Genomic DNA, 10,289 nt, shown 5'->3' on the forward strand with positions numbered 1-10,289 from the left:
AACTTTTACATTGGTTAAACAATACTATTAAGGCAATGTCTTCCGTGTCACAAAAATATGACTTTCAGAGACTGGGGGAGGGGGGGGGGAGGGGGTCATAAAAATACATAGGGCCAGATTTTCCGCTAGTGTACATCAGTTTAGTTCCACTGAAGTCTGTGAAGCTATGCTGATTCATGCAAGCTGAGAATCTAGTCACAATCTTGTCAACTGGTTAGCTCACTTCTGAGCAAATTTGGCTCTAAATATGTCCAGGTCATGAAAGTATTGGGGTTTTTTTTTTAATTACTTTAAACAATTTTTTATATAAAATATAGGAGAAGTGATTTTTTTCATGACAACATACACCTGTTAGACCAGTTAAAATATTCAAGCCATGATTTTTCCATTTTTTCCTTTCAAATTAAAATTACTTCTATATTTTTGCTATGACAACCAAGTCACCCTTAAGTATTAACAAGTACACTGTCCATATACTCCAAAGGTTGCCAACCCTTCAGGACTGCCCTGGAGCCTCCAGGAATTAAAGATTACGTCAGAAATAGGTCCAACCAAAATTGGCAACATAATTTATTCTTTTTAATGCTGGTGAAAGAGACAAACTACAGAGCTTCTTCTTCAGAGAAGAGCTCTGTGTAAGCTCGAAAGCCTGTCTGTTTCACCAACAGAAAAGTTGGTCCAGTAAAAGATATCACCTCCACCTTGTCTCTCTAATATCCTGGGACCCACATGGCTACAGCAACAGTTGCATAAAATGGAACAGATTACAGCTGTCTTCATTTCCCCACAGCACTTTACATTTAATTTATTTATCTATCTATCTCCAGGTATAACAGCTACAGGTGCTTAAATCCAATGTGCACAAAAAGTTTACTGGAAAAGAGGCCTAGAGACATAATATTAAACACTGTGAATATTGCTGCAGAATAGTCACAAGGTATTTCAATTACATGTAATTTCACGTATAAGAACTGAATACTGTTGTTATGTTGGGGGTTGGGTGAAACCTCACAGACGCTGAAGAGCATACCAGCCGCCCTTCATTCAGAAAGAAAGTAAGAAGCAGTTAAGCTCCTTTTGGAGTAAGATAGCGGGAACAATAGGAACTGAGGCCCAAAACATAGGCCACATGCAAAACTATCTGATGAAGTGAGCTGTAGCTCAGGAAAGCTTATGCTCAAATAAATTTGTTAGTCTCTAAGGTGCCACAAGCCTTTTCTTTATGCAAAACTAGCGTAGGGGTTGAGCAGTCTGAGGGCTTTTCCTTGGGGTCTGAATGCAAATGCAGGAGACTGAGGGCATGGCTACTCTGGAAATTTCAAAGCGCTCCCGGAGCAGCGCTTTGAAATGCTAGTCCACCTCCACGAGGGGATTAGCGCCGAGCACTGGGGAGCCCAGCTCCCAGCACTCGGAGCCTGTTTACACTAGCGTTTTAAAGCACTCTGACTTGCTGCGCTCAGGGGGGTGATTTTCCCACCCCCGAGCCAGCAAGTTAGAGCGCTATAACATGTAAGTGTAGCCAAGCCCTCAGTATTGTTTGATGGGGAAGGGGTAGGTGGACGGGGAGGAGAGAACAAACAGTAGAAGACACCAGATAAGCGGACAGAGAAGGCAACAAAGAAACCCCAGAGACAGCCGGAGAAGCACGTGCGGCATGAGCCTGAGAAGAAAGTTAAGAGAGAGCTTTTGGATAGAGTGCTGCCTAAAAAGAAGCTTGGAACTGAAAGCAAAGAAATTGCCTCCACCTGTCTGATTCCTTCTGTGTTTGGGGAAACAGGATTTTATGCACATTCTTTGTACATAAACAGGATTGCATCAAAGCCATACTTTTGTCAGATTTCTCAGTGCGCATGTGGAAAGGGAGGAGAGTCAGGGCAGGCTGAGGAGAGAGGGGTCAAACCTAGGCTGGCACTGGGATGCACATCATTCCCCTCCAGTCCCACACAAGATATTCAGCAAAATTTATACATCAATATTGCCAATCCCAAATATTCAAAAACCATGAGTCAGGCACACCAAAAATCATGAGCTTTGTAAAAACAATACATTTGTGGTTTGTTTATTTGCCTTCTGCTTTTTGAGCCTTTAGGGTGCACTAGGATCACATTTTGAGGCTTTCTTAACAGCCAGGAGGGCTAGAAGCTTACTTTTTCTTTAAGAATGAAGGCTGAAATCATCACATCCACTTGACTCCAGGAGCTGGGGCTTTGAGGAAAACAATAATTATCATGAGACTCATGACAAAATCATGAGGGTTGGCAACATTACACAGCCATCCACAAGCTGTATCCCACTCCGGCCACTCCACAGCAGCCACTCTAGACAGAGATAGTCCCAGCAGGCAGGATCTGGGTGCTTAGAGCCCAGCGCTGCTGCTGGATTATGGGGCATTTGCACAGATAGTTGTTGCTTCTGAGGAGCCTGTCAGGTTTAAAAGCATGGGTAGGGAGTGAAGGGGGGGCCCTTATAGAGTTTCCCAAGTACAAAATCCCTGAGCATTACTTTTACAGCAGACAGGGACAATCTGGGCAGAGCATAGCAAATGGTACTATCTTCCAGAAAGATTATTTCATTGAGACAGTCCTCATCACAGGGGATTAGCATGAAAATGAGCTGCCTGAATTGGGCTGGAGTGGTGCATGCTGGACCCTGTAGCTTCCCTGTGCTACACCGCATTGTTTTAGTAACACCAATAATAGTAATTTGCATGTACATAGCATCTTCCATCTACAAAAGGACGTTATTGGGAATGAGAGCAACTACTGACCACTACATTGCAGAAATTCTATGAGCCCCAGATAACCCATAGGATGCAATTTGGCACCCCCTGCTCTAATGGGCTCTTTGGCCTCCCCGTCCCTGCCCCCTCATCAGCTTTTATTACACTATTTCCTGTTTCATAACATTGAAAAATTAGCATTACCATTTGGTTCACTCTAGTCAGCTCATAAACATAACCTGCCTTCTCCCCCACAACAGGCATGTTACCCCTTTAGTTACTGAAGGAAACAATACTTGACTCACAGTGAGAAATCTTATTTCCAAAACAGTTCTGGGAAATAAATGCTACCATTCTACTGTTCATATCAGTAATGAACTCTGAACAGTAAGATCCATAGTAGCCTCAAACTAGGTTTGCAGGTAAGAAAGCAACGTCCCACTTCAGCAACGTGTTTAAGCACATGCTGAACTCAAAGCATGTGCTTCAGTGCTTTGCTGACTCAGGGACCTTGATAGTGAGCCCAACCAGTGCTTCAACAGCTGCCTTCTTTTTCCACTTTGAGGCATTGCCTGAGGACAACGGTATCTGAAATTCACATGTCACACAGTCATCCAGATTTGCATAGCGACATCCACTCTGCCCTAAATTTGTCAGCTTTTGTTTACTCTTTTCTGTGGGGATTTTTTTGCTGTGCTTTTTGTTGCAATTACAATATTTTGTCTTCACTCATCGGGTGAGTCTTGTGTTCTTCCAATTTGAGAAAAAGAAGAAAAAATAACGGAGAACAAAGAGGATTTTTTTCTTCTTCCACTGTTCCATTTCGCGAACAAAAAGGAAGATTTCCTGCTCTTCTTCCCCCCACCAACTACAGAAAGGTCCGTAAGTGCTCAGTTCACTTTGTGAGGCAAATAAGCCAGTAAGCTCTTATTTTTCTAGATAAATCGTGAATGACTGGTAGTTTTTTCTCTTCATGTAACATTTCCAAAATCAGCCCAAGCAGCTTCCAGTGAAAAATGTGAAGCTCAGAATAAATGTATGTATGTGTGTGTGTATGTATATATAGTATAGAGAGAGTTTGATTTTACTTTTCCCACATCACTTGTAATAATCTTTTCCTTATAGATATTGGCCTTTTTCCATTAGAAATCAGAGTGGTACTTTCCCTCCTTTTGTTTATTGCTGACACTTCAAATTAACATGACCCTTCTTGTTTCCTTTCTTCTTTATGCATCCATGTGAAAATGAGCCCCGCTATGGGAATGTTTTTAAATGGACTGTGAGCCAGCAGAGGGAGCATCCGAATAGCTGGTAGCTCCTGCATTACTATTTATATTGCAGTAGCACCCAGAGGCCCCTGAGAGATGTACTGATTCAGCAAATCATCCAGAGGTCCCAGAGCCCAAACCTGTCCCTGAGTGGCCCCATCCACTTTCTGGGCTTCACCAACCGGGTGCAGTCCCCCTCTCTGAGCATGGTTTGCAGCACCCACTGCGGGTGGATTTCCACTTCTTGGGAATCCAATACCCAAGCAGTGAATCCAGCTCTAAAACAGAGACTGCCAACAACTAATTTGCTCCCAGGGAACTCTACCATCAAAGCTACAGGAAGAGTCCAAAGCAGAGACTGCAGCTAGATGGCAGAGTGGTGGTTCTACCGCGGAAGCTGGCAGTTGAAAGCACAGCTCCCATAAATCAGGCCAAGTCCATTTTAACTGCCATGTTTGAAGCTATTTTACTCAGCAGCAGAGGAGCATAGAATGATGCAAAGTAATTCACCTTGCAACTGAAAATAAATTAAATCAGATACTGCAAAAAAGGCTAATTAACTGTTTCCTGTGTCTTTGGATAGAACTCCACATGAAAAATGCACAAGGATGCTCAAATTACTTGGAGGGCCTGACAAATAAATGAAACAAAACCCTATAACATTTGCAGCAAAGTCTGAGAGTCTGTCATTAAGCCATCTTCTGTGACACAGAGGCTGGTATTGCAGCAAGCACATGCCGCAGTATATGACATTACATACATGGAACTGCTTGCAGTACTGAAGTACAATAGATCAAGAACACTGTCAAGGTTGATAGTCCTAATATTAGACCTACTCACTTTGCTTTGGTTGGCAGACAAGTGTGTTGCACTCTCCCTCCTCCTCCCTGGGAGTGAGTAACATACTGAAATTGGCAAGAATCTTGTTCTCTTTAAATACCCTCCCTGCTCTGTGGGCAAAACAGAAGGACAGTGCAGCTTGCATAGACATGTCCAGATCTAGCACATTGTCCAGCAAAATTAGGCTCACTGCACTTTGCAGGCTTCAATTTGAAAAGCCGATGGACATTTCAGGAACAAGACACATGCGTATTTATCAAGGACATTAAATGTGCCTCCTTTGACAATGTGCAATAGGGTGTACAGCTCCACAATTCCCAACGGGATCCATAGCTCATTTCTGTGTCATTTACACCAGTACAAGACAGGTGTAAAATGCTACTATTCTGATTTACTAGCATTTTACAGCCACTTTTGCTCTGGTGTAAATGACTACATAAAGTGCAGGACAGTGGAGAATCGGGCCCTTAAGTAGAGTCACTGTACAGGCATAACACAGCTACATTTTAAATCTCAACAATTTGCAGTTTTGGTTTTGTTGTTTTAAAGAAAAATGCCTGAAGCCTAGCCCTCATAATTGTGTAATAACCTGCAAAATTCAGTGAACAAAGGGACTTGATTTACCTTCAAGTTTCCAAGGGGTCATTATAAACAAAGAGTGAGTGCACACAAGAATGTGATTTTCAGTTTCCCTTTAAGTTGCAGAAGCACAGAAAAGCACCAGAAGCTGGGAAAGCTGTATTCATTTAGTGCCTTGCCCCCCACCCCACCCCCCTTGCCTGCTGTTGGATAATGTCATTCTGTACCAAAAATCACACCTTTGTTTCTTTGTGTTTGTAACACCTTACATCCAATAAAGTGACTTGTTTAAAAAAAAATTACATTCAAACAGCCAAGTGGAGTCTCTTCTTTAAAATGTATAGGTAAAAATGTGCTTTGGGCTGATTGTTTGCTAGTGTTATGGTCCAGAGTTAATTTCGGCAAAGGAGTTCTGAATGCTGGCAGGTCCTTAGTTAGCACATTGCTAGCAGATGCGCTCCTGGAGCTTAAATTGGAGATAGCCCACAAGCAAAATTCAAATACATACAACTCTGAACTTTGGGGTGCTTGAAATCTGCACCCTGATTCAAATTTTGCAGTTTAAGCCCATTCATGGTAAATCCATGGAACACAGACGTGGGTTCAAGAACCTCTCTCCTCTTTGCTGCTTTGCTGTTGTCCACGATTAAAGATTGATATTTATGTTTTCTGTATTCTCCAATCCTCCCTGAGATGTCTCCAATTTACAGCCTTTGGGATTCACTGGGTTAGCTGAGAAAAATGTAAGTCTGGAGGGACTCCATGAAGAAAAAGAGCTTGTGAGGGTTACTAGTAGACAGGTAGTAATTTATATGTACTATCTAGGACACCTAGAGCATGTCAGACTCAATTTTCATTTACACTAAGGCCCTTGTACCCACTACTTGTATAGAATTGCTGTGTGCTGCTGAAGAGATTCAATATTCCACTCCAGACACAGCTGCATTTAAATGGTAGATGAACTGAAGTACAATTACCATATGGCCTGATCCTGCAGCATAGGAATAAAGGTACAGGTAGCTTTTATATATGGGTCCAGTCCTGCAACCTTATAGATGTAAATCGCTCATTGACTTCTACCTAATGGGTCTAGATATAAACACCTAACTCAGATTGTGTACAGTTACAGTAGGAGAATTGTTTTTTCAAAGAGCTTATAGAAGATGTTATATTAATGTCAGATTTTATGAATCATCATGATCTTATTGGCAACTGACCACCCCAATTCCGATCCCACACCAGTTAATATCCATTGATTTAATTAGCATTACTCCTGATTTAGTGGTGTCAGAACAGAATCAGATGCTCAGTCTATTTTACAGATGAACAAGAATTTAAAATCCTACCAGTCACTTTTTTTTTGGTTTAAATTCAGTTTGCAGTGGGACTCGCACCCTTTTAAGGAAAATTCACTGCTGAGGGCCACTGGGAAAGCATAAATCTGCTGGCATGGCTGTAAATAGGGCCTAGACACTCCGAACCCAGCCAGTTCTTATTGGGAGGATTGCAAAGAAAATGTGATCTCTTTGTCTTTCACGGTATTTGTTTAAACTAAACAAAGTTTACAGAGATTGTCGAGAATTATTTTGCAGGAAATTGGAGCTCAGAAGCTCCTTCATCTCATCAAGACCCTCTCCTCCCCTGAGCACAAGTAGTGCTTATAAAATACCAGAACGTATCTGCGGAATAACTGGTTTCTGAACAGTAGCATAAGGAAAATATTTACCAAATGGGATCTGCTTCGTTATAGAAAATGTGCACGTGTCCTTTGTGGTCCCTTACCAACATATCTGCTCTAAGTGGACTCCACTGTATAAGACGACACATTATTATTCGTTGCATGGCTCATAGCTCAATATCCTTCTACTTGTGTTTGTTTATTCGTGCTGATTTATTTTGGCTTATTTAAAAGAGGCATGCTATGCCTGAAGCTCGTGTGTTTTAAATACCATCCCATGACCCCACTATCCGTGCTTGTGTAGTACAACTAGAACCTTGCATTGTTCAAATGAACAGTTTAATTTAGTTTCCCCTGGGGAGGATACGCCAGAGGTTCACCCATACCCCTCTCAGAGGCCCAAAAGGCTGTCAGAACATGTATTCTCTCTCTCTAAAAATGTAGCAGAAATCAGACAGGATCTCTGCCCTGAAGCAGAGCAGCTTTAGGGATAATACTGTTTCCCTTATTCTAACAAAAATCCTTGTTCAGTGTTAGAAGAAAGCAACTCTTCCTGCTAGCCTTTACCAGTCACATAAGAAAGGCAGCCCCTGATTTTGTGCATTTATTCCTCCCAACCCTCAATGTCTCTTCATTGCCCAAATCTGTCAATATTGCTTCCTGAGTCAAAGGGGTCATTGCAGATGGATATGGTGCTCTCTCTTCCCCCTTTGCCCAAGTTATATATCTTTACACCTCCATTCCTGCCCCTCCAGGACCTGCCCTTGTAAAAAGATACTACAGTATTCTAGAGATGAACTGTCGTCTAGTGGATAGAGTCACGGAATTGCACTCAGGGCTCCTGGCTTTTACTCCCAGGTGTCACTGACTAGCTGTGTAATCCTGGATAAGTCACTTCACTTCTTTCTGTTCCCCAGCTATAAAATGGGAATAATTGATAATTTAGCATTCACTCTGCCTAAATTACACAGTACTTCACTAACTGACGGGGGGATGATGTGAGGTCTAAGACTTGAAAAGCACCCTGAGAAGTGAAAAACGTTAGTATAAATTGCACACGATGGAGTTTTGAACAGTGACGACACTGCAGCGTTTGGAGCTGTTCCATACACTTGTGGTCCCAGTTTTGAATTGCCTACATGGCAGCTTGTTGTGCTGCTATTGGAAGCTTGGGACAGTTTAACATGCTCTACGAAAACAAGCTCTCTTGGTCTAACACAGAGCTTTTTGAAGCACCTTGGGTGAGTCTGGGACAAGCCTGTTCCACCTTCCCCAGAAAGCAGGGGAATTCTCTCCCAGACCTTCACTCCACATCAGTAACCAACCATGGCAGTGTTAATCCTTGTTTACTTTGACAAACAATAAAGCTTAAGTGCTATGAAATGTATGAAGATAGACTCACTTTTGTTTGCCAGCCTCTCACTCACAGTTCCTGTGGGCTGGATCCATTTGCCTCCCTTAATAGTAAGAGAGTGAGTTAAGGGCTAAAAACTAAAACATAGCTTGGCAGCTTCCTCAGCCCTCCCCACACACATCCCCAACATTTGATCTTAAAGTAAAAAAGGTAAAAATGTAAGGTAGTTAAAACACAATGACAAGAAATTCATCTGATGGCAAGCAGGCTGGTCTGTGAGTCTGTCAACCAAGTCAAAAGGTAAAGCCAAAATGTTCTCTTCCTCTGATTGCAGAGGCACACACACAGGTTGATTTTTTATTGGCCCCAGAAATATTGGTGTGTTATCAAGAAGTTGACAGGACAGCCTATAGCGAACAATCCTGCATTAACTCAGCGAGGAGTGGGAAAAAGATGACCTAATAGCATTAGTTTCCTCTGCCCTCCAATAAAAGTAACAAAATTTACTCAGAATGAAAAGAATGTATTTTTAGATTAAAAAAAGAAGAAAGAAGGAACAAATACAAAGTCTCCATGAGAGAGGGAGAGAAAACACAGTGTATGCTACTTACCTACCAGCAGCTGCCAGTTAGGACTAACTCACAGGGAATGGGCCCCATATTTATCTTAGAAGATGCAGTACATTAAAAACAGTTGCAATGCTACATCTGCCACATAAAGACCTTTTTCCTCTCTATTTTTTATGAATAACTTCCAATATTTATACGACTTCCCATCAAAAAATTAGACAAAAATAGATGACTATGCTAGGAAAGCTTTTGCAGTTTTGTTAGGTTTATTTTTTTTTTTTAAGTTTAAAAAATGGTTTCTACCAGTCTGGATTTTCACCTAGTGTGGAGAAGGCAAACTATCCTAGATGAAACAATTAAACATGGTTTGTTTTAAAATGGGTTCTTAGCACAGTCTCTCTTGTAATGGAGAGCAATCCTAAGCAGGAGACAAGGAAACGAAGCTTAGTGTTTCAATTTTTCCTATATGTATCTGCCAATATTAACTCTCAGTCAGTGATATAAAATGTACAGAAAGACCTAGCTAGTTGTATATTTCTGCTAAAACCACAAACAAGAGAGCTTTGCAGTGGGGAGGGGAACTGAGTATTTGCAACACAAAGTGTTATACCTAAATCTTGTGAGTTTGACCTATACAGTCCAAAATGTTTCCCTCTTCTGGTGACCTCTTCTTTTCCATGGATACATCAACCTCAACTGCAGCAGAAAGATCACAAAGCTATTGCTGAATTGTTTTCATGGGTGGTCAGGACCGAGAGTTTTGCCTACTGGTGAAAACATCACACTGGGAATTAGTGATTCTGGCTTCCGTTCCCAGCTCTGTCACTTCCTCATGCTAACTGGGCAAGTAAACTCTGTGCCCCAGGTTCCCCATTTTCAAAATGGGAATAATAATTATCTTATCCTTACAGTCTTATATGGGTGTTGTGGGACTTAGGGTAAAATTTTCCGAAGCACCTACATGACTTAGGGTATGTCTACACTACCCGCTGGATCAGCAGCCAGCGATCGATCCAGCGGGGGGGGTCGATTTATCCAGACGCAATAAATCGATCCCCAAGCGCTCTCCCGTCGACTCCTGTACTCCACCACCGCGAGAGGCGCAGGCGGAGTCAACAGGGGAGCAGCAGCAGTTGACTCACTGCGGTGAAGACACCATGGTAAGTCGATCGAAGTACGTCGACTTCAGCTACATTATTCACGTCGCTGAAGTTGCATAACTTAGATCGATCCCCCCCGCCCAGTGTAGACCAGGGCTTAGGAACCTAAGTCCCATTTTCAG

This window comes from Chelonia mydas, chromosome 3, assembly GCF_015237465.2.
Source record: "Chelonia mydas isolate rCheMyd1 chromosome 3, rCheMyd1.pri.v2, whole genome shotgun sequence".
In the NCBI taxonomy this organism is placed as follows: Eukaryota; Metazoa; Chordata; order Testudines; family Cheloniidae; genus Chelonia; species Chelonia mydas.